At 39.6% G+C, this 22,981-nt stretch overlaps 1 protein-coding gene across 2 annotated transcripts in view; it reads left to right on the top strand.

Annotated features, from left to right (window-relative positions):
- CLSTN2 (calsyntenin 2) overlaps window positions 1-22,981 on the top strand; it is a 693,894-nt gene that overhangs the window by 444,988 nt on the left and 225,925 nt on the right. The gene's annotated exons all lie outside the window — the stretch shown is intronic.

Raw genomic sequence — 22,981 nt, 5'->3', positions numbered from 1 at the left:
GTTTTACTAGGAGGATGGTAAAGCACTGGAATGGGTTACCTAGGAAAGTGGTGGAATTTCCATCCTTAGAGGTTTTTAAGTCCCAGACTGACAAAGACCAGGCTGGGATGATATAGTTGGGGTTGGTCCTGCTTTGAGCAGGGGGTTGGACTAGATGACCTCCTGAGATCTCTTTTAACCCTAATCTTCTATGATTAGAATGAACAGCCTCCCCCAAAGCCTCCCATTTCTGTCCTGGGGACTTTCAGGTGCTCTTTCTACTGGATACTGCTGCCTGCCCTACTCACTCCCTCCAGATGTTGTCTTCAGACCAACTTCCTCCCCATCAGGATGTTGCCCCTTCCCCATTCTCTACCCTGGGCCTTGCCTTCTACTTACCCCCCTTTCTGAAGGGCTCAGTCCCTTGCTATCTCTCCTCCTTCACTGCACAAAATTCCTGCCTAACTTCCTCCCCATCAGACATGTAACAGGGTGGGTTGGCCTGTTGCTTGCAGGGCCTGGGCCTCAGCCAACCTGATTACAGAATGAGCCTCATCTGAGGAGAATCAGGCAACTCCCCGTAAAGCTGCAGTAATGAGCCAGGTTTAAGTGATGATAAAGCCCAGCTGGAGAGAGAGTGCCAGGTGGAAGCTGTGAGGGAGCTCTAAGCAGGGATAGAGTACAGAAAGCTCTCTGGGATGGGAAGCCTGGGAGAGAGCCTGACTAACCAGGAAAAAGACCGGGAGACTAACAGGGGAACTTGAGAAGAGAGGGAGGAAGTGGCCCAGGGAAAACCACAGTAAAGGAGCAAACCTAGCTATTTGGTACAGGGCCCTGGGCTGGAACACAGAGTCAAGGGTGGGACTGGATTACCCTCTTGGCCCCACAGAGGAGGCGTACAAGCCTATAGAGAGAGTTACTGAACACAACAAAGGGGCTTCAGCCTGAGCCAGTGACAGTACCTCTACAGGTGATCCACATGGTGTACTGCCTCCAGACTCAGCACCTGCAGTCTGGAAGCCAGGAGCAAACTGCAGGGGCTGGCAGCCAGAATTGCAGTCCAATGCCAGAAGCTCAGACTGTCAGCAGCAGCATCTAATGGCCGAAGCCAGAACTGCTGTATCAGGACTAATTCAGGCAGAAAACCTGAGCTGCCAGATCAGGAGCTTCTCATGAATTTATGAGATGCAATAATAATAATTATTATTATTAATGCTGCAAAATTACAAGACCCACAAAAATATTGTGTTAGTTGGAAACACTGTCTCTCCTCTTGTGCAAGGATCACACCAGTGAGTATATTCACCCCTTCTGTCCATCTCTCTTATTTTCTCCTATATTTATGAATATCCATCCAGTGCAAAAGCTGAGGCCCTGGTTCAGCAAAGCATGTAAGCACATTCTTTGAAATCATGCTGAATCGTGCTTTGCTGAATCAGGGCCTGATTGACATCACCGTCAGGTTTCCTTGAGTAAAGAATACAGCTCAAATTATTTTATCTATTTTTTTTTTTAGTTTTCCTTTCTATCAAAATATTTATACACCCCTCAAATGGTTGATAATATTTAAATTACACCACTGTATTTCAGTTGCTTTTGGGGGCTAGACAAAACAAAGTAGGGCAAATTGTGTCACTGCCCATGTGTTTTAATAATCTGTGAATTAGGTTTTTTTCCCCATGGATTTTACTGGCACAGAAGTGCCAAAAAGAATGTTGATATTGATTGTGCATACGTTTCTTTTCTGTGTGTTTTCTGAGACATGGGGGGGGGTGTTTCCCTGTTTCCATTCCATGAAAGGTATAGCATGCCTGGAGTGAAAATCTATGATGTGTAACCTACTACGATGTTTGTTTATAAGAACTGTAAACCCTTGGTAACAAACTGTCTCATTGTAATTAACATATTTTAGGATTAGTGGCTAAATCATCTGCCATTCAGCTGAAACTATCTTTCCTTTGCACTAGTCTGAATTTAAGAAATGGCATGAATTAGTAGTGGTACCAGGGTTATTTTGCAGGGATATTCCTACTCAGTTCCCTTTATTTTTAATTAAATAAAATTACAAAAAGTAGGTTGTAATGAAAATAAGTAATGGCTTTAAATAGAAGATCCTTCTTGAAATGACTGTTTTGTTTCTTATCCTTTGAGATTACAGAGTAAAAAGGGGGTCAGCTGAGCTGTTACTGTTCTGTAACTTGGTTGGAAATAGTAGTAGTTCAGGACCCTCTGCCACAAAGCAGACGGGATGGAATAAATAGAGGGTCTGTTTCTAGAAACAGGATTGCCCTATATAGCTTGGGGTTTTATGTAGCTGTAAGCAAAGCAGAACAATGAGAGAATTAGAGTGGGACAAGTGCACAGGGAGAGCAGTGAGTAATTTATGATGGACCATATTGAATTGCACAGAACTTGGTTTTTATACAGATCCTTGCACTCTCAAGGTTTCCTGACACAATTTACAGTAATGGGTTACATAGTGTGTACTGCAGTGTCAGTCTTAAGAAAATGGGGCAGTTCAACAATATGAATATGCCTTATGCACATCCTTGGACATTTGAAACTAGTTTCTATTGAGAGAAGGGAATTTTGGCAGGGGCACCAGCCTAATCCTCTCCACTTTATAAAAATATTAGACAGTTGGTTAACTTCTTCCTGCCCATGTCTGATGGATAGTCAGGAAGGAGTTTGGCTTCACAGCTAGTTGAATGGATGCTACTTTATATAGTGTAGAAGCACTTGTTGGTATTAAAATGTGGTGATGGTACTGGGTATGAACCCATATCCTGGTGAGAGGCTTCAAATTACAAACTTCCAGGTCAGAGGTGGGAAACGGTGATGAAGTGTTTGAAATACTGCCATGGCCCTTTGTTTTGAAGTAACTGTGTTTTATATATTGGTTTTTGTCTTTTATTTTGTTTTCCAGGATATACATTCTATTCAAGGTACTTCTCTGATGTTCAGAATAGCATGACTGATACTTAGGACATTAGGGCTTGAACTTGCCAAGTGCTATCCACCCTCAATTTCCCATTGAATTCTATGGAAGGTGAAGGTGCTCAGCATCTCAGAGGATAAAACCCTTTCTGCTCTGGTATTCAATGCCAATTGTATTTCTGAACTTAATAGTAGAAACCAAAGTTACTTGAATATATTAGGGCCTTTTTTTTTGCCAGAATGATGTGTAGAACAGATCAAGAAATGTCAAAATTTTCTGAGAAACTGGTATACATTTTTCACTAGAGGTTTTTTTTTTTTAAACCAGCTCAAACTATATGAAACAAGCATTAATGCTGTTAAAATACTCTCTTATACGTTCACTGTATTGGAAAACAGCAATAAAATACAGTGTGCTCCTTTCCCTAGATAGTGGTGTATTTTTAATGGAACAATACCCAGGACAGTATTATTGCTAAAGTACTCCTCCTCTTCTCCTGGTCTTCCCCATTACTGGGTTTAAAACAAAAAGAAAAGAAAATCAATCAGAATGTAAAATGTTGTGTTTCATAAAGGACATTTTTATGACCAATAATGGAACTTTCTCCATTTTTTGTTAAAATGGTTTAAATACCATTATATTACATACTAATCAATAGTGTCCAAAATTACATGGCTTCCAAGTATGGTGAAACTTGACAAGGATACATTTCTAATGAAAACAAGCAATTAAGGTGCAGAAACCTCACATTACAGCCTTTGGAGTGAGACTTCTCTGTATAGAGAAAACAGTTTCCTTTTGGTCTGAGGGCAAAAATAGATACATTAAAATAACCTGTGTACAAATCATGTTATAAACTTCTAGTGACATTGTGACCTCAACATGTGCTGTACTGGCAGCCTCATGACTCAATATAGTACGTGTGGAGTGTGCTATTAAAAATATAGAGAGCCTTGTAAGTAAAATTACAGTAAGATTGTGTAATTTCCACTCAACACTCCTTGAGATAGCTCAGACCATGATATAAAAGCTGTAGAGGTGGAATTAAAGCTAACTATATGTGTCATTTGATGTATGTAATTATTTATAATTTGCATTGTGGTAGCAAAAACGTATTTTGGGCAAACCTCAGAATACTGAGATTCTTTCCACAAGTACCCAAAAGTTTGGATTTTGAGCTATCTGCAAAACAGGGCTGGAAATGCACTGAAACAGTTTGTGGCACATTGGTGCTTCCAGTTCTAGGCAATAAGGCAGTCTGGGGCCCTGTGACAAATGGTCTTCCATGACTGTCCTCACTTCTCCCAGTGATTTGGAGTAGCATTGGAAGGGGAACCCCCTCCCATCCCTTGTGGCAGGGAAGTAGTATGGTGCCCTGTTCTCCAGAAATATCAGCCATGGCCTCTTCCACCTGGAGCAGTCAGTGTGGCAGCAGTGAGCCTCTCAGTAGTTACTTCAGGAGCCAGGGTATATCATCTTAGATGAGCAGACTGGCCTTTTGCACATTGCACACCTAATCCTCTGCTGGGGTTATATTGGTGGTACCCCCAGAGCAGTTCTACACTGCGATGACTGAGGCAGTTCATAACTCCCAAGCATTTGTTTTGGGTTGTTTGCAGACTCAGGCAGTCAGGCTCAGATGTTACTGGGTCAGTAAAACTTCAACCATATTTTCAAGTTTTTCTCTGCAGCCATGAAGCATACACTTTAATTTTAAATGAAAGCTGAGATTCTAAAATAATCACATGACTCCAGGAGCTGTGGTCCTGGGCACATGCCTTTAGTGCCTCTGCCTTTTTTTTTATTATCCTGGCTAGAGAATTACATTAGTGAAACATACAGTTATGCATATTTCCTAAGATGAACTATTAGAAACAAATAACTGAAAAGTCAACAAAATACTTAAACTATATAAATCATGCATAGCAAGAAAGTTGTATTGAACATATGAGATAAATAATTTCCCACATGTCAAGTCATTGAAAAGAGGCATAGAGTTACAGTATTAGAAGGCATGAGAGCAGGACAAATGAGTAGACCTAGCATGTATGAGAGCAATAGTAACATAACTTGCACCAGTATTTATGGAAAAAAGTAAGTCCAGATGTCAATAATGCTATATGTTGTATGCAGTGTTGTTGTAGCCATGTTGTCCCAGGATATTAGAGAGACAAGGTGGGTGAGGTAATATCTTTCCTTGGATCAACTTCTGTTGGTGAGACAGGCAACACCTTTAAAACACAACCCTGGGAGCTTAAATTTATAATTTTGATGGATACTAAAAAACATGGATTTAATAAAGACACTGGATTTATGGTTTATTACAACAATCTGTAACACACTAATACCCCGCCCCACCCTTTTTTCTTTTCTTTTCTTTTCTCCTATGACTGCAGAGGAGTAGGTCACTTCACTTGTATATTCTCTTTACAGTATATGTTGACTACTTATGCTAAGCAATCTGTTCCATCTTGTATTTAGCTGTGACCCTCTGGTTACCTTTCCCAGACCCGAGGAAGAGCTTGACAAAAAAATAATTGATTAGGAGCTCTGTGCTGACGTAGTCAATTAATTTTTTTTGTCAAGGGCCAAATTTCTTGGTCAAGGTATAGTCAAGGTCCAGACTCCAGAGGAACATTTTTTGCACCACACTAGCAATATGATGATGATAAGGGCAAGTATATGTTACAAAATTAAGTCAACATAAGTTAGATTGATGTTCAGCCACTGCAGTAATTACCACAGTTTTTCTTGTCCACGCTATGCCCCCTCTGTTGGTGGTGCGTGTCCTCACCAGGAGCGCTTCCACCACTGACAGCATTGGGCATTGTGGGGCACTGCACCCCAAAGCCCCGTGGCAGCGGGGCTCTGGCGGTCAGTCCCGCACTTATATCACCTGTTGCTGCCTTTGATAGCCCAAGCCATCAGCCCCGGGTTGTCAAACGCAGCAACAGGCTGTGGTTAGATGTTCGGCAGTGTGTGTGTTCTCCCGGTGTGCTGCCCCAGCTCTGCGCAGACACTTGGCACAGCAGACCTTCAGTGAACAGCCCAATGACCACAAGAGCTGTTAAGGTATGAAAGCACAAAGCCAGGTTTATTGTTGATAAAGCACGGTAATAGCACCTGGCAGACTCTTCGAGGATACTAAGACATGCATGCTCGTGAGAATGGATGCAGCTCAGTGAATGGAGGGACTTTCATTCCCCCTTCAGCTGGACAAAGATACTCCCTCTGAGATACGTCTTTATTCCCTGATACAAACAAGCCTCTGACATAGTTACTGCCCCCTGACATAGTTAGTTATCACCCATCACCTTGTACATATTGGTTCGATTAAAACATCTTTATTGCGTAGTGTTATCCTGACCTTATCTTTTAGGAGGGGTCAGTGTGTTCATGTTATACTTGGGGAATGTTTTTGTACCATCTTTGATATTGGGATGTGTTTGCATGAGTACTCTGTGCTTAGCACTTCTTAGGAATGTGTATTTTTGCAATATCAGCCCGGTTCTTGCCAGATTCTGCCTCATACCAGGCCTCTGATACAAGGGCTTATGTCTCAGGCTCTCTTCGTATTACACAGGCAATGTAAGTATAAGTAAATGAAAAGATTCAAAAGTGTCTGGCAGTCTGGATTTGGCCTGCAGTCTGCCTATTGACTACCCCTGGATCTGTGTAAGCTTGAAGGCTTGTCTCTTTCACTAACAGAAGTTGGTCCAGTAAAGACATTGCTTCCCATCTCTTTTCTTTAGCAAGGCTATAGGCTTACTAACCCAGTAGGTTCTTTTGCTTCAAGAATATTATAGAAACTACTACGAGGTGCTTCCTCACAGAGTAAAACAAGGTTGGCAAAATGCTACCTGATGAATTTGCTTGCTTGCTTATTAATTTATATAATTTCAGGTGAGTAAATATCATTACTCTTTTCATAAGCCTCATCATGGTGTGGGTGTCTGCACTAATAAAAATTTTGTTAGGCTGGGGTAAATACAAAGTGTATCAAATGTTCTCAGATATAAATCATTAAGAATGTTAAGGTTGAAAATATGTCTTTAAATGGCTAAAATGCTGTTGCGGTGTCTTTACGTGTGTATTTATAAACTGCAACACTGTGCACTATAGAGTAGAAACTTAGAAAATTAGCAATACAATTTTGAACACCATCCTTAACGCAGTCCACATTTCCACCTCTTTCCCACCTGCAGGCAGTGTCTCATTGTCACACAAAAAATAGTTCTTTAGTATTGGGTATTTTGTGCTCAGTTAAATTCTCATGAGAGGACATCTCTGGTGAATCTGCACCTCTGAGACTTCCTTTGCTGGTGGCTAGAGCTGAGCAGGTATTTTTTTCAGAATGGTGGTGCAACCAAAGAATTGAAAAAGAATTAGTTTTAGGTCAAATTAAAACTGAAATTTTTGGAGGTTTTCTCACCAAAACAAAAATGAATCCGTTTGGGTCATTTGAACTGAACTGATTTATTTTCCAGTTTCAGTTTTTTAATCCTTTAAAAAAATCAAGTTTATCTTCTACATGAAACATCATTTCAAAATAAGCAGTCAAAATCTCTCCTTTAGAACATGTTGAAACGAAGTTTTGACTTCTTCCGATTCTCCTACCCCCCTTTTTTCCCCACTGAAACTATTCGCCAAACTTTACCTGAATTCACAAATAATTTTGGTCATCCCCCAAACTGGGTTTTTCAATTAATAAACTATTCAAAATGTTCCCTTCCCCCCGCCAAATCTACAGGTGATAGCTCAGGAAAGGGCTTTGAAAGAATGTGAGGAAGGTTATAGTAATCTTTACCTGAGAATTCTGAGGGGAGTTGTAGGGGACAATGAATGCTTTCCTTTGGCCACTTTTAAGTGATGCCTGACATGCTTATGGCTTCTCAAATTTTCAATTCCGTAATTTTCTGTGAACTGAAAGAGGCACACCTGTTCTATGTGCATGCTATTAGTGTGGCATGCATACTATGCGTTAACACATTAGCTCACTACAGATTAAACCCCCATGTAGTCAAGCCCTATAGACTGTGGGGCTAATGGCTATGACAAACTCCACTGGCATGCAACTCATGGGGCTCATAACTTCTTGACAGGAATTAAAAGATTGCACATAATTCAGAACCTCTGGCACTCAGGATATAAGCCTGTAAAGGTAACGTCTGGGTTTTTGATTGCTTAAAGGATTTCATTTTAAATCTGTTTTTAAATCCAAGTACATCCTACATGGTATATAAGTTTGTATCTTATAGGGTAGACCTTGCACCAAGGCCAAAAACCCATCAAATATTCCACTCTTTTTCTTAAAGGATATTGGAGCCTAATAATGTGAGGGGTGGGCTGTGCAAAGAAATGGCACTGATTTAATTAAGTCGCTTTCTAAATCTTTTTGGAGCTTAGCATGTGCTTCAGCGCTTTGCTGGATCTGGGTCAGCATGCTCAGCACCTCGTATAATCAAACCCTTAGACTTAAGGTAAAGATTTTGAAAATGGTCTAGGAGATTCAGAGACATATATCCCTTTCATTGAAACTAATGGAATATAGGGTCTGCATCCCCCTAATTGCTTTGAAAATCTCATCCTAAGTGTATGGTTGCTTTTTTTTGTATACAGAAAAAAATTGTAACATTACCAAGCATGTGTAAAGTGCAAATAAACAGTGTTGGTTCTTAAGCCAGTAATCACCAGTGAGAATGCATGTAAGCAGGAAATGCCAATTTGTAAAACTGTCACAACAAAGCAAAGGTCTCTTTCATGAGAGAGGAAGCATGGCAAACCACAGCACTTGTAGGAAACAGCTGGACTTGTCTCACTTTGCAGAACTGTCATGCCAGTGGCCTAATTTTAAAAAAAAAAAAATCTCTCTTCTCAAATGGCACAGAAATGCCAAGCCCTCAAGATAGAAAATGTTACATTTTTAAATTCAAATCTTCCTTTTGAAATATTAAATACCATTGTAACTAGTACATAATGTATGGGAAGGATTAAGAATTGTTAAATATTATACTTTCCTAACATCAGAGCACTATGAATCATTTCTTTTCCACAGCAAACTGATTTTTTTATTATTTGTAATGTTATTTCTCATTCTTCAGTACTAACCAATAAGACTGCAAGCTTCATTAACTTTCTCAAGCTTTACCAGTCCATCTTACATTACAGTCTAGACTGTGCTTAGTCCTGCCCTGGTGAACAAGGAGGGAGTAGAAGGGGCAAGGAACCATTCCCCAACCCTGCGCAAGGTCCAAAGATTATCTCTCTCCTTTCATTTTCATGCAGGAAGAAAGACAAGATGCAAAGGATGTGGTTTAATTAGGCTTCAACTTTATTCATTTATCAGCTCTGGGAATACTTTGCAATAAATCACACAGTACAGGTCATTTATTCTTCCTCAATAGTTTCTTCCAACGTGGGTGGGAAGCCATGGGTCCGTCCCAATCTGCTCGGACCTCCCTCCTTGTATCAGGGCTAAGGGGGACTGGGAAAGAAGGGAGGTTGTTTACCTGCTGTACCAGGTATAGGGAGCCTCAACTGCCCGTCTTCGTTGGGTGGATGCCTCCCCCTAAATCCACTTCTAACTCCTGTTTATCAGGGATCCATATCCTTTCCCTAATGCGTATCTGGACCATATTTTGTGACACCTGTTACTTACTAAATTTCAACTGTCACATTTTGGGGTGCAGTCCAGGTGCCCTGTAACCCTGAGTACCTTAAAATACTCTGCTGCTGTAGTTTTCTGTTTGGAAGCTCCCACCCAGCTTGCAAGCATGCACTGAGTGTCTATGATAAGCAGCCCTGGGTTAGCAAATCTGACCCCAACAGTCTGCTTGTTATATCGCAGCCATACTCTGGTCTCCACCAATCTTAGTTACTACTGCCCAAGTGACCCTAACACACCCCCAGTCCCAAATTTCCCCAGAACTGTCTGCCCTGAAATGTCCAGCCATCTCCTAGGCCATTCAAAGAATTAATTTGGTTTGTTTGCTCCTTTAAAGAGAGAAAAGCACAATACAGTTTATTAATTTAACTGGGGTAAATATAGCCTTCCCTTCAAGCACTGGGTGGGTTTATTGTAAAAAGAAATCATGTTTATTAACAAAAAGACATGAGTTAAGTGATACCAAGTAGACGGAATACAGTTAGAAAGGGTTAGAAATAAACAAAGTAAAAATACACTTTCTAATTGCAAAGACCTACCTTCAGCAACTTATAATCTTTGTTCATTTTTCTCACCAATCTTCTGTTCCTAGAGACTTCAACTGCCTTGGTTGAAGGATCATCTTTCTCAGCTTCCAAGAGCTCTGGTCCCGTGTGTCTCTCCGGTGATGGTTTCCAAAATGGTTTCTTCCCTTTTCTTACCTCCCCAATTTACTGATTTGTCCCCAGAGTCAGTCAGGGTGACCACGTATTGTTCTTCCCTTCCTGTGGACTTCCCATCCCCCTGCAGATCCCTGCATAAGTAGGGCTTCTATTGTTTTTGGTCATACCTTGCTTAATTTTACTGGATATATATATATACACACACACACAGACAAGTTGGAAGTTACCATACAAACTGTGAGAGGCTAATTAGTTGAGTTATTATCAGCAGGAAAAAAAAAACTTTTGTAGTGATCATCAAGATGGCCCATTTAGACAGTTGACAAGAACTGTCACATTCTTCAAGCTCAAATATTAATCAGGCATATCTTATTGGATCTGCAAATGACAGTTATAGTCAGTCACTAAAGGTTTCCAGAGTGAAGTGTATCTCCTCGGGTTTAGATAAAGATACCTGTTCTCATCCATAATTACTATTACTGGGAGACATAAGACCCAATTTTGTATAACACTCAGTGCCCTCTTCAAGAGATGACACCCACAAGTCCATGAAAGCAATGGGAACTAAAATGCTCAGTCGGTTGTTATATCCTAATATTTGCTAATTGCTTTATTGCTGATATTTTTTGAGGTGCAAGTTACATGTGTTACAAAGGAGGTTCCATTACACTCAATACTTCCATGATTCTGTAAACCACCCCATTCCTTTTGCTGCTCTGTACAGGGGCATGGAAAAATTGCAGTGATTAATTCCAGTACATAAATTGATGGCACCTCATACCTGGTGTATTGTGTTCAGTTCTGGTCATCTCATCTCAAAAATGCTATGGTAATAGAAGCCATTCCAGGGACGGGCAACAAATGCGATTTTCTTTTTGTGTGTTCTTATGCTCTGCCTTATAATCTGTGAGTCATGACAGTGCTCTTCCTCCTCCCCTACCCCACCCACACCAGTTTGCAGATGAGAAATAAGTGTTTACATTGTGTGCTTAGTAAATATGCCCAGTTTCCTAGTTATACAAAACTGTTCAATGCCAGCCTTTGCTGCAGTTTTTTACGAAAAGATAAGTAAGATGTTTAATATTCATGCAGAAGTGTGTGGAGAATGTTGATTCATGTATAGCTCTTTTGAGCTAAAGATGCTGGAGTTAACCAGATGCATGAACAGAGATAATGGATGCCTGGTATCTCTAAAATTTATTTTTAACCGTGACATGTTCCAACCCCTTGCCTTAGTCTTCATTGATTTAGTGCCACACCAAAAAATTGAAAATAAAAAAAGCTTCAGTTTTCTTTGTACAACAGCAAGCTTTAATCACAAACGTAGCAAGTCAGCATGTGCAAAACATGAATGCCAGGAGCAGCTCACCACTGTAAAACTCCATCTTCTCCTTGTGTTTTTGCTTTATCTTTTTTTTTTAGCTGCTATTGCATCAACTCCCCTAATGGGAATGGTGGTGCATCCAATCTATTTCCTTCAACAGCAGCTGCATTGTGTGTTATGAGCTTCATTTGATAGTTCAAGATGTATTGGTACTCCTGAGAGGACTTCTCTTCCTGCATTACACACTTTTCTTCTTCCCTGAATTCTGAAATGCTCTTCAACTTGATGCTAGCCATCCTATCCCTTTGCTCAGCCATTTATTCCAGCTCCCCCCACAAAGCTTCCACTGAACCTCTAGATCCCACAATTCTGTAAACAGAGCAGTCATGACCATAGTGCAAGCTGCTGTCAATGCTTGTATTTTGTCTTCAGGTTGTTTTTTCCTTCCTATCCAAAAATGTTTAGAAAACAAATTAAGACGTTAGTTTTTCCCATGTGAAATATAGAATATAGCATCTCACTTAAAAAATTCCTTTTGATACTGACTTTCTCTGCCCATTCCCATTGTCTTTCTCCCATGCTGCTCTCCACAAGCTCTGGCTGCTGCCTCCTGACTGCTGGCCATGCTGAGTAAACAGAGGAATGATGGGAGTTACAATTCTTCCCCTTCCTCATGATCACCCCAGGGGGAGAGGGGAGTGATGCAGAGATCCTGCACATTGGATTCAAGACCCTCCTACTTCACTGAAGCTGAATCGAATTGATTGCAAGCTTTGATCTGGATTAATGTCTTTTTTTGCCTTTTCTTCATGCCATGACATATAGTCACCACAGATGTTAATGATTGGTTTAACTAACAAAATGTAATACATTGCTATGTCAGGGAAAAATATAAAGTATACAAAGTTTAAGTTCTTTCTTTCTTTCTTTTCTTTTTCTGTGGTGTAGTTATTTCATTCTTTAATTAGTCAAGTATGAAGAGTGCTCTAGGACAAGGGAGTTAATATGAAAATGCTTGAGTTCAGGTTGGATTCAGTTCAGATTGAATCTGAACTTCTGAACCCAAGTAAAGGTTATTTTCCTGTGACCTTCACTGCAGTAAAGCAATCATCCTTTCACAGTTTGACTGTGACAGTATAATGATGTTGGTTGAGGGGTGATTCTGTATAACAGAACGTGTGTGTGAGAGAAGTGCCTCAAATTTATGTAATGCATGCTTTTTATTCTTACCTGGGTGATCTTGACCATCTTTTGATTATGCACATTCTGACAAATACAAGCTGAGTCTTCAGAACTGGGCAATTCCCTGCAAAAGCAGGTTGGTTTGGTGGTAACATTTGAAAGAAAGAGACAGCATCTGTACTTTTTTTTTTTTTAAAATTAATTTGGACACAATGCAGGAAAAAATATGAAAGTGGTGAATAAATGCTCAGATATGCTCATGGGCATATTACCTTTAAATGCAGCTTTTGGGATTCCTGTCCTTGAACATAAATGTAGGCCACAAGAAAATAGAGCAAACATGACAGCTTTACAGCAGCACAAGGAATAGGTGGCTTCAAAAGGACACCCCAAGAAAAAAGTTTGTCTGTTATAGCTATAAGATTATACTAAGAAGTACTGTTTTCTTGAAGCTGAAACTCTTTGCCAGGCTGTTTCAGAAAGAAAATACTTATGCCTGCATATGAGGTGTATATACCAATGCAGGTAAAAATTCCACAATTTGACCCATATGCTGTAATGGTTCTATCTACGGTGGCCGCCATTAATAAGTGAACATTTGCCAATGACTATCACATTTAACACAGTTATTTCTAAGAACCAGGTCCAGTGTTTTTATACTATGGCTAAATTTGGGCCATTGAGCAAAACTAGCAGTCAACACGCTGATGTGCCTAAGTATCATCTACTGTGATCATGTTGTCCGTTTTCTTGAACAATATATTAATATGGAATTCCAGCTCAACCCTGAGACCAGGGAAAATAGAGGGGGACATGAATCTGTCTACATGACATTTTCATTCTCTGTTGTTGTTTTTTTTTAAGTCCTCCTTCGTCTCTTCTTTTGATATTTTTGACAGAAGTTTATGCGATCCTGTTTCAGAAAACACAGGTCTGACCCACAGAGGAACTCAAGAGAGTTCTTTTTAACTTTTATTTTCATTCAGGAAAAAGCCTGCATACAGGACTTCTTCCTAGTACCTAAAGTATTCTACCTTTTTTGAGTGGTTGGTAAAGTAAAATAGCATAGTCCCTCTTGATTTATTACTCAGGTATGACCTCTTTATAGAAATTCTGTGGCATATTTCAGTGTTATATAGAAGGTTCTTAAAGTCCAGTGAACTCTTAGATAAGAACTTCTTCATAAACAAGATGTCGCCAGGACTTTCCCCACACAGCAGAATGAGAAAGATATTTGTTTCTGGAGTAAGCTTAAATTTTTTCAGCAATTTTAAATATTTCATATAATATCAATGCACTTTTAAATTAGACTTTAATTACCTTTACGTTATTTATGATGCATTATATTCTTTCCTAGAAAAGTCTGACTTGGTCTAGTGCAAAATCCATTAATTTTCCTTCTACCACTTCTTTCATATTAAGAAAAGGAGTACTTGTGGCACCTTAGAGACTAACCAATTTATTTGAGCATAAGCTTTCGTGAGCTACAGCTCACTTCAGCATAAGCTTTTGTGAGCTACAGCTCACTTCATCAGATGAAGTGAACTGTAGCTCACGAAAGCTTATGCTTAAATAAATTGGTTAGTCTCTAAGGTGCCACAAGTACTCCTTTTCTTTTTGCGAATACAGACTAACACGGCTGTTACTCTGAATTCTTTCATATTCTTTCTGGGGAAAAAGTTGAAGTCTCTCTCTCTGTCTCTCGCTCTCTCACACACTTCATTAACTGCAGATCTGGTGGCAGGATAAGGGTCTATGTACATATTTAGTTCTGTATTATCAACATCAAGTTGTGGGTTTTTTAAAATCCTTTTTCTCATGGTTTTTTTTTTTGTTTAATTAGTAGCTCTTTAATTTAGTAAGTTATATTTTGTATTGGTGCTAAGAGAATAAGATGTTTTAAGGGAGAGAGCCATTCTATACAGTGTTTTTAAGGGGTCCTATTTAGGAGTAAATTAATTATGAAAATCGTTTCAGGGCATTTTAGATTTTTTTTTCCAGCCTTTTCACACAATTACACAGTTTCCCAGCATACCAGTCTGGGGTTTTGTGATTTATATAAATGCTTTTGGCTTCATATCACTTATTTTAGGGAGACTAACTGGAAGTTGGGTAGAATCAAGAAGAAACTAAGAATGCTAAGTGTGGCATTGGACAAATGATAGCTTACAACTACTTTTAAATGAATCAGTCTAGTAAACTAGAGCACACTGATAGTGGTGTATTGTCTTCAGTTCTGGCCAGTTTTTATGCATGCTGTCTTCTACCTCATAATTCAGATATGATGTCCAAGCTCCTGGCTTCTCAACAGTTATTGGAAAGCATCAGCACCATCACACAATATTCATTCGTTCTGAAATGATACTGCAGTCACTTCCACCTGTGGTTGTAATACCTGCCTTACAGTTAGTATCCCCTTACTCTATGAGTAATGCCACTGACTTCAAAAGCAGTATGAATGAAGGACTATTCAACAGGAGATTCATAATCTGGCTCTAATTAAGGGCCTGATTCTTCCACCCTTGCTCAAATTGTAAATAGAATTTAAAATCTTCCATAAGTAGTCTCAATTAAATCAGATGGGATGCTGCTGGAGTTAAATACTACATGAAGTAAGGGTGGTAGAATCTGGCCCATAATTAATATGTCTATAATCATTATAGTCATAGTCTTTTATTTGCTATATAAACGGACAAGTATTGACCTATCTATAGATGACCATGATTAGCTAGGCATATCCAGGATATAAACTTTTGCTTTGTACAAAAAGGAGAAGGGGAAAATAAAACTTTATAGTGAGCTCTCTATGTATCTAATCTAATCTATGATTGCAGGAGCTGCCACAAAATGAGAAAAGAGTTTGAAAAAGCAAATCCTAGTTGCCTCTTCCTCCAGATGAATGCATTTTTTTCTTCTTTTCCATGTAGTATTCCAAATTGTCTACAAAGTTGTTATTTCCTAGATGCATCCTCATAGTTACTAAGGACTAGATTTCCAGAAAAGCTCAGCTTCCATCAAAATACATGGCCAGATTTTCAAAACAGGTCAGCCATAAGTGTCCCAATGAGAACTGCTAGGTACTGAGGCACTTTTGAAAAGCAGATCTTCAGTCCAGATGCTTGAATTGGAAATCAAACTATCCCTCCTGTAGCATCAGCAAAAGATTATTACTTTTAACTGCAGCAGCACCCACAAAGTGCTAGGTGCTTCTGAGACATGAAAGGAAAACCGTCTGTCCTGAAATGCTTACAGTCCAAGTCCCCGATCCTGTAGTAACCTCTGAATGAGTGAACCCTTGCACATTCCACACAGCTCCATGAAGGATTAGGTCATACAAGTATTAAGCAGTAAGTATTAATCATTTACTGAATGCTTTGTTGGTGTGAAAGCAATCTTTCCTCAGCATCTGATTCTCAGGTTACACACATACATTTTTGCCGTTAACACCTAGTGTCATGTGCCCTAGTTCTCATTACTTCCATTTACCAGTTCCACCTTTCCCTTTTGGCCTTGAAGTATGATTGCTTTATTGCAGATGCCTCCATTTTAAATAGGTGTTCCTGCTGCCTAGACTATGAATATCTCTGGAATGTTGGACATCAATATTTTTATTACCACAGTGTTAGCATGTCACTAATTATAACTCACTGTACTTAATGTATCCAGTGGTAAAAGCTCCCTACAAAACTGGTAATTAAGGTGTCATGAAAAGCTTGTGTATTTTTTATTTTAGTTAAAGCTCTAGATACTTGTACAATAATTTAAAATATACCAAAAACCAGAAGCGGGGAAATATAACCACCGTGCATCACATATGCAGGAATGTAGGATTATATATTGCAGTACTTGCATCGTTAACCCACCGATTTCTTATCCCCTCTCCCCAATATAAAACATAACCAAAAAAAACACCACCTACAAACCATCAAATCCAGGCTCTATGGGATTAAGGAAGGGAATAAGTTTCAGGGTTGAGGACCAGTCACAGAAAATTGTCTCTCAGTTCCTCCCTTGCAATCCAGGATGCTGATAACCTGAGTGATTGCTGCTGCTGTAGAAGACAGATGGTCTCTCAGGTCCCAGATCTAAACAGCATCTTAACCTCTACCTTGAAGCTAATCGGAAGCCAATGCAGATGATGCTCTGAGAAGCGCTGCTCAGTAAATGAGCAGCTGCAGCCTGCATTAACCTCCTCTCTCAAACGATTTTAAAGTGTAGCCCCATATAGATCATAAACAGTAGTCTAGTATCCAGGAAACCCATACATGGCCAACTGAAATAAAAGCTTGCATTCTTCTCACCAGACACAGATTAAACTAAACATAGTGCTCTTAACTATGGCTCCTACCTGAGAATCCAGGAGCAGCACAGAGGCTACTAAGGACTTCTGTACCTCCATAAAAGTAATGGTGGGTCCCTCAGGTGTGCTGATTATATGCTCTATCAGTTATCCTTAAACAAAAGCAGCCAACTTGAAGCGCTCAACAGTCATGAGATAGGCCTCAAAATCATGAGATTTTAAAAATAATACAATCTGGGATCTTATTGCTTTCTGGTTTCTGGGAACACTCAGGTCATGTTTTCAAGCTTTTCACTGAAACCACTGGGGTGAGAAATTTACTTTTTCTTAATGAAAGCTGAGATTCTCATGTCATTACTTGCCTCCAGAAGCAGGGGATTTGAAGAGACATTGAATGTTGTGAGACTCTTGATAAAACCCTGAGAGTTGGCAATACTTTATAAGGCTGTAGATAGTAATCAATTCACAAAAATCTCTAAACCTGACATGATAATGTAGCATCAGTCTACAGCACTGCTTGTATTATGGTAGAAATTCTGGAGGTGGTAGGACTGGGGGCTGGGAAAGATTTGCTGTGGCATAAGCTGCTTGTAATCTGTTTCTTTATGGCAGAGGGCAGAAACAGGTTCACAAACTGCCAGCACCAAAAGGTCAAATGTAATATCAAGTCAATTTCTGACATGTCCATTAGCTGGATGCAAACGGATTAAAATCTTTATTTCAGTATTCTGGAAAAAAAGTCAATCAATAAGTTTCCTGTACCTAGAGATAGCTTGGACTTGATGCGCTAACAGATCTTTTCTGTCTCTAACTTCTGATTCTGTACAACTCTAAATATCATAGAATTGTAGGACTGGAAAGGACCTTGAGAGGTCTTGTAGTCCAGTCCCTGACACTCAAAGCAGAACTATTTCCTCTGGGTGTCTTTTTCAGAAAAGGACCCAGAATATCCACAGCTGCTCGCTGAAATGGAACTTCAATGACGGGGAGTGGTTGGAGAGGGGCTTTGACCTGGTCTTGGGGTTTTCCCACTCTTCGGCATACTTCGCAAGACCGGACATAGGTAGAAACATCCTTGCCCATTCCGTCCCAGTGGAATGACCCCCCGAAACGGTCTTTGGTCCTGTTCACCCCAGCATGGCCACTAGGATGATTGTGGGCTAATCTCAAGAGCTTGGCCCGGTATTTAGTTGGAACTACCAACTGTCTCTGAGGATGCCAGTCTTCCTGGTGTCCACCAGAAAGAGTTTCGTTGTATAAAAGTCCTTTTTCTACAACAAACCTGGATCGATTAGAAGAGCTGAGAGGTGGTGGGTTGCTCCGTGCCACCGTCCAAGCTCTCTGGAGGCTTTCATCTGCTTCCTGTTCGATCTGGAACTGTTCCCTTGATGCTGAAGACATCAGTTCCTCATTGGATTATGGACCTATGCTTGGTCCCTCTGGAAGCGATGTAGGGGATGGGGCTGTTTCCGTTGACTGTGAACCGCTCTCTGCTGGGACACTATGTTGGGGTTCAGGCTCTGGCTGAGCCTCTTGTGTAGGGTTATGGGCTGCTGCCGGTTCAGGTTCGGTGGGGCTCTCTGGGGTTGAGGTTGCAAGTACTGATTCAGTGCTGGCAATGGGTCTGGTGCTGGTTGTTCCGCTGGTTCTGGGACTGGTTCCATCTGGGTCTCTGGGACTGGATCCACTACTGCAGTTGCAGACATTGGCCTGGGGTCCAGGTCCATCACCTCTGACTGGGTCCTGATAGAAGTTTCCGGAACAGAGCTAGGCATCACAGCTTGTTTAGCCTGGCTAAACAACCCACCACTAGATAATGCATCCGATGAAGTGAGCTGTAGCTCACAAAAGCTTATGCTCAAATAAATTGGTTAGTCTCTAAGGTGCCACAAGTACTCCTTTTCTTTTTGCAAATACAGACTAACACGGCTGCTACTCTGAAACCTATCTAGACCAATGGTTCTCAAAGCCAGTCCGCCACTTGTTCAGGGAAAGCCCCTGACGCGCTGGACCGGTTTGTTTACCTGCCGCGTCCGCAGGTTCAGCCGATCGCGGCTCCCACTGGCCGCGGTTCGCCGCTCCAAACTAATGGGGGCTGCAGGAAGCGGTGTGGGCCAAGGGAGGTGCTGGTGATGTTTCCTATTTTTACAACAGTGTTACGCTGTTGATTCATGTTTAGCTTGTGATCCACTATATCCTTTCAGTTGTACGACACTAGGATGTGCGAAATCACTGACAATGGTTAACTGAATGTTACTAATCAAGGGTAGAACCACCAGGATACACAGAACTAAAGCCTGAGAGTTTATACTTGGCAGGAAAAGTGACTTGGGTCACCATTGGTATACCCTCAAAAATAAAATTTGCTCAAAAGCCTGTATTTTCCCACCTGAAATCATGTTGTTGGGGAGGATTAAAAAGGGATGGAAAACCACATCATCTACTCAGTTGGGGAAGAGAGATTTTCATGGTCTAGTCCTAGCTTAGCTCTGCTTTGGGAATATTCTATTTCATGTTTGTGAGGACAATAGACTTCATGTCTGTCCATTAACTCAGTGCATCTGCCATGAACGTACATTAGAATGATAGGTAATATTCTTGTGATATGTTTAGTTGTATGGAAAATGACCTATTATAAACATTTAAAAATGATTGTTTTTAAATGTCAAAGAAACAAAGTGCCAAATTTCATCTGAGACTAACTTCTTACAGACAACTCAGTGTAAAAGCCAATGAAGATGGAGGAATTTATGATAGACATACTGGAAGACAACAGCAGTACAAATTGTGTTGCAGTGATACAAAAGTGAGCACTAGCTCAAAACTTGGTTGCTAGCAGTCATGGAAACAAAGCAGTAAGGTTGGGGGATATATTTTGTGTATTCATAAGATGCAGCTCAGCTGTCTTTGAACTAACTCTGAAAACAGCTTCATTAACGAGACTAGTGCAAGAAACTCAAAAGAAGACACGTGGCTAAGGAGAGAATACATAGCAGCTCTAAATCAATAGCAATCAGATGTATTATGGAGGTGTTGTCTGATCTGCTATTGTTCAAGGTTTGCCTTGCCAGTGTTTCCTTTGCAAACCTCTATTTTTGGGGTTTAAAACTGAATGGCATATATAGATATTTTAGACCCTTAATTTGAATCTTAAGGTTTTAACACAGAATTATAAATATATATATAATTGGTTTGGGGAAATATATATACATTCAGAGAAGCATGCGTTTGTTGGATATTTAACATCAGTCCAAAACAACTCAAGTTATTTCTGACCTTGAGTTGTTTGGGAATGTCACTCCAGTATACACTTTCCCTTGGAGTGATACTTTTGAGAGTGAAGTTAGTCAGAGCATCAGACATTGCTAATTGGCAAACAAGACATTCTAGGCAGCTTTGCTAACTCCACTGGTATTACTTGAGGTGTGATTTCAGCAGGTCAAATGGATTGAGGAACTTCATGCTGACTAATCCCTTTCTAAGTGAGAATATGTATTTAATTCTGATTTTATTTATAAAGTATGATAAATTAAATGGCAGTGAGAGTGGTGCAAACAGCAAAAAACATTTTATGCTTCCAGTAGCTTATTATATACTTCCACAACTTGCAAGTGATTTTGTATTTCAAGTTTTACAAGAACATTTGCAGGCCATTTCATAATAAAGACATGAACCTTTGGTGTTAGAGCCGAATGAAAAAATGCTGTTCTCTGTGAAATTTCAAATGAAATTAATTTTTTTTCATTTCTTTCTAAGTTTTTTATAGATGTCTTCTGGTTTTTCAGGAGGAAAAAAAAATCAAAAATCCTGCTCCTGCTTCACACCCCTTCCCATACTTTTTTCATTTGCAAATGTGAAGAAGAGCCAAGGGAGACCTCACCAAAATCCCCTTCCTTTTTATTTTTCATAAAAATATAACAGAAAATGTTGACTAAAATGAAAATATTCTCTACAAATGGTTGTGAAAAGCCATTGCACAGAAATGTACATATTAATGAATTTTTTTGACTAGCAGTAATTGGTGTTAATATTTGTTATTGTTAATATGGTTACTTGGTCCTATAGAAAGCATAAAATATCATGAAAGGTTAATCATTAAATACAGTAAGACATGACCCCATTAGGGCTATAAGTGCACTATGGGTTGACCTGCAACCACAATCAGTCTGTGTGTATGTATATATAATGCCAGACTACAGAATATTGATACAAATAGCAATGAGATAATTCATCAGGCAACAAAAGTCTAATACTTCCAAGGGGAATGTCTCTCTTCTCCCACTAACTACAGAGACAGGTTCTGCAAGATATTTCTTTTGATAGAACAACTGGTGTGCCACTTCTCATTAGAAATGTTCCCATTGACTTCATTGGTCTTTGGAATAAGCCATGTAGTGGGAATGGCTGAACAGAACTGCTGTTTGGAATTCAAACACTGTTTTTGCAGTATTTGGCCAGCTCTGATGATGATGATATATAGACCTGTAGACTTCTTTTTAAATCTATCTATTTAGATTTTTGCCCTTTCACCCTACCTCCACCCCGAAAATAAAACTACCTGACTTACTATGCATGTGCAGTACTTTAATTTATTTATGTACCTCTTTCACTAGGAAAACTCTAATGTGTTTACTTTTCTGTTGGATGTCATTAGTGGATTAAAGGCATCTCAACTATGGAATTTATATGATACATCACACTAACTCCCAAATAACCAATCTGTACAGAATCAGAACTAGTACGCTAAGGATCCTGTAAGTATATGCTAATATGATACATTGTAATGGTTTAGGAGAGGCTATCACATTGCATTATCATTGATATATAGATTAAGTTTGCCATAAATAGGATAGCTGAAATACAGCATTTAAACTTTCACCTTTATATTGAAGGTGCAAAGATGAACAGAGTGTCTCATGTAAATAAATATTATGGAAGATCTAAGATTCAATTTGGGATATGACCTGCCCAAAATCAGTGTCACTGCTCCTGAACATGTGACGTCCTATGTTGCCCCTGCCCTAAGGCATGGCTTAAGCATCCTCATCGGTGCTAGCTACTTGGAGTGACTTCCCCCTCCTCCTTGCATAAGTTGGCTCTTGGGTTCTTTGTTGCCATGCCTGGTGCCTCCACCCAAGATGACTCCTCTCTGTGCCGGGGACACAAAAGATGCTGTCCCATGGGAAAATGACTAGTACTACTACTCTTAACAAGAAGTAGGACCCAGTATACAAGAAACAAAATGTACTAATATAAACCCCAACAAATGAAATGTCACACCCAAAAATTACAAAAGTAGACTTGAAAGGATTAGGTTTTTTCTCAGCAAATGTCTATTTCATCATAAACACACACACACACACACACACACCATCAGAAAAATATTTCCCTTGATGATAATCAATTTATAAATAGGCAAAATAAGAAAAATACTTCTTGAGAAGTAATTGGAGTTTGATTTAAACATATTTATTTTGTCTATTTTGATATGTGATATTCACAACTTGTTAGAATGGGTACAAAGTTTGCAATTATTGAGTCTCAATACCTAGTGTCATTAAATAATTATCATCTGCCCCCCGCAATTTCCCATAACTGTGACAATTTAAATAAATAGAAAATAAAAAAGTTTGATCACCATAACTTTGCAGAACTACGAGCAGTTAAATCAGTAAAATATGCTTTAAAATAAACATTGATATTATCGATCAAAATTATAAAAAAGTGAAAATCAAATTCTGCCAAGACTGAACAAAAGGGGACAGGAAACTGAGGCTCTAGGAAAGAAAAGTGTTAAGGTTAAGTAGATACTAAAATATTAATACAACAAATTCTCCCTCTCCTAACATTCACAACTGTACCACAACTCTCCCTGGCATCTTCCAGCCAGATGGAATGTAAAGGATGAGTCCAGAGATGGAGGTAGCAGTGC

The sequence above is a fragment of the Lepidochelys olivacea genome (assembly GCF_965140295.1).
Source record: "Lepidochelys olivacea isolate rLepOli2 genome assembly, chromosome: 9".
NCBI lineage: Eukaryota > Metazoa > Chordata > Testudines > Cheloniidae > Lepidochelys > Lepidochelys olivacea.
Note: the sequence above shows the minus strand (reverse complement) of the source record. Positions and strands in the feature narration are given on the sequence as shown.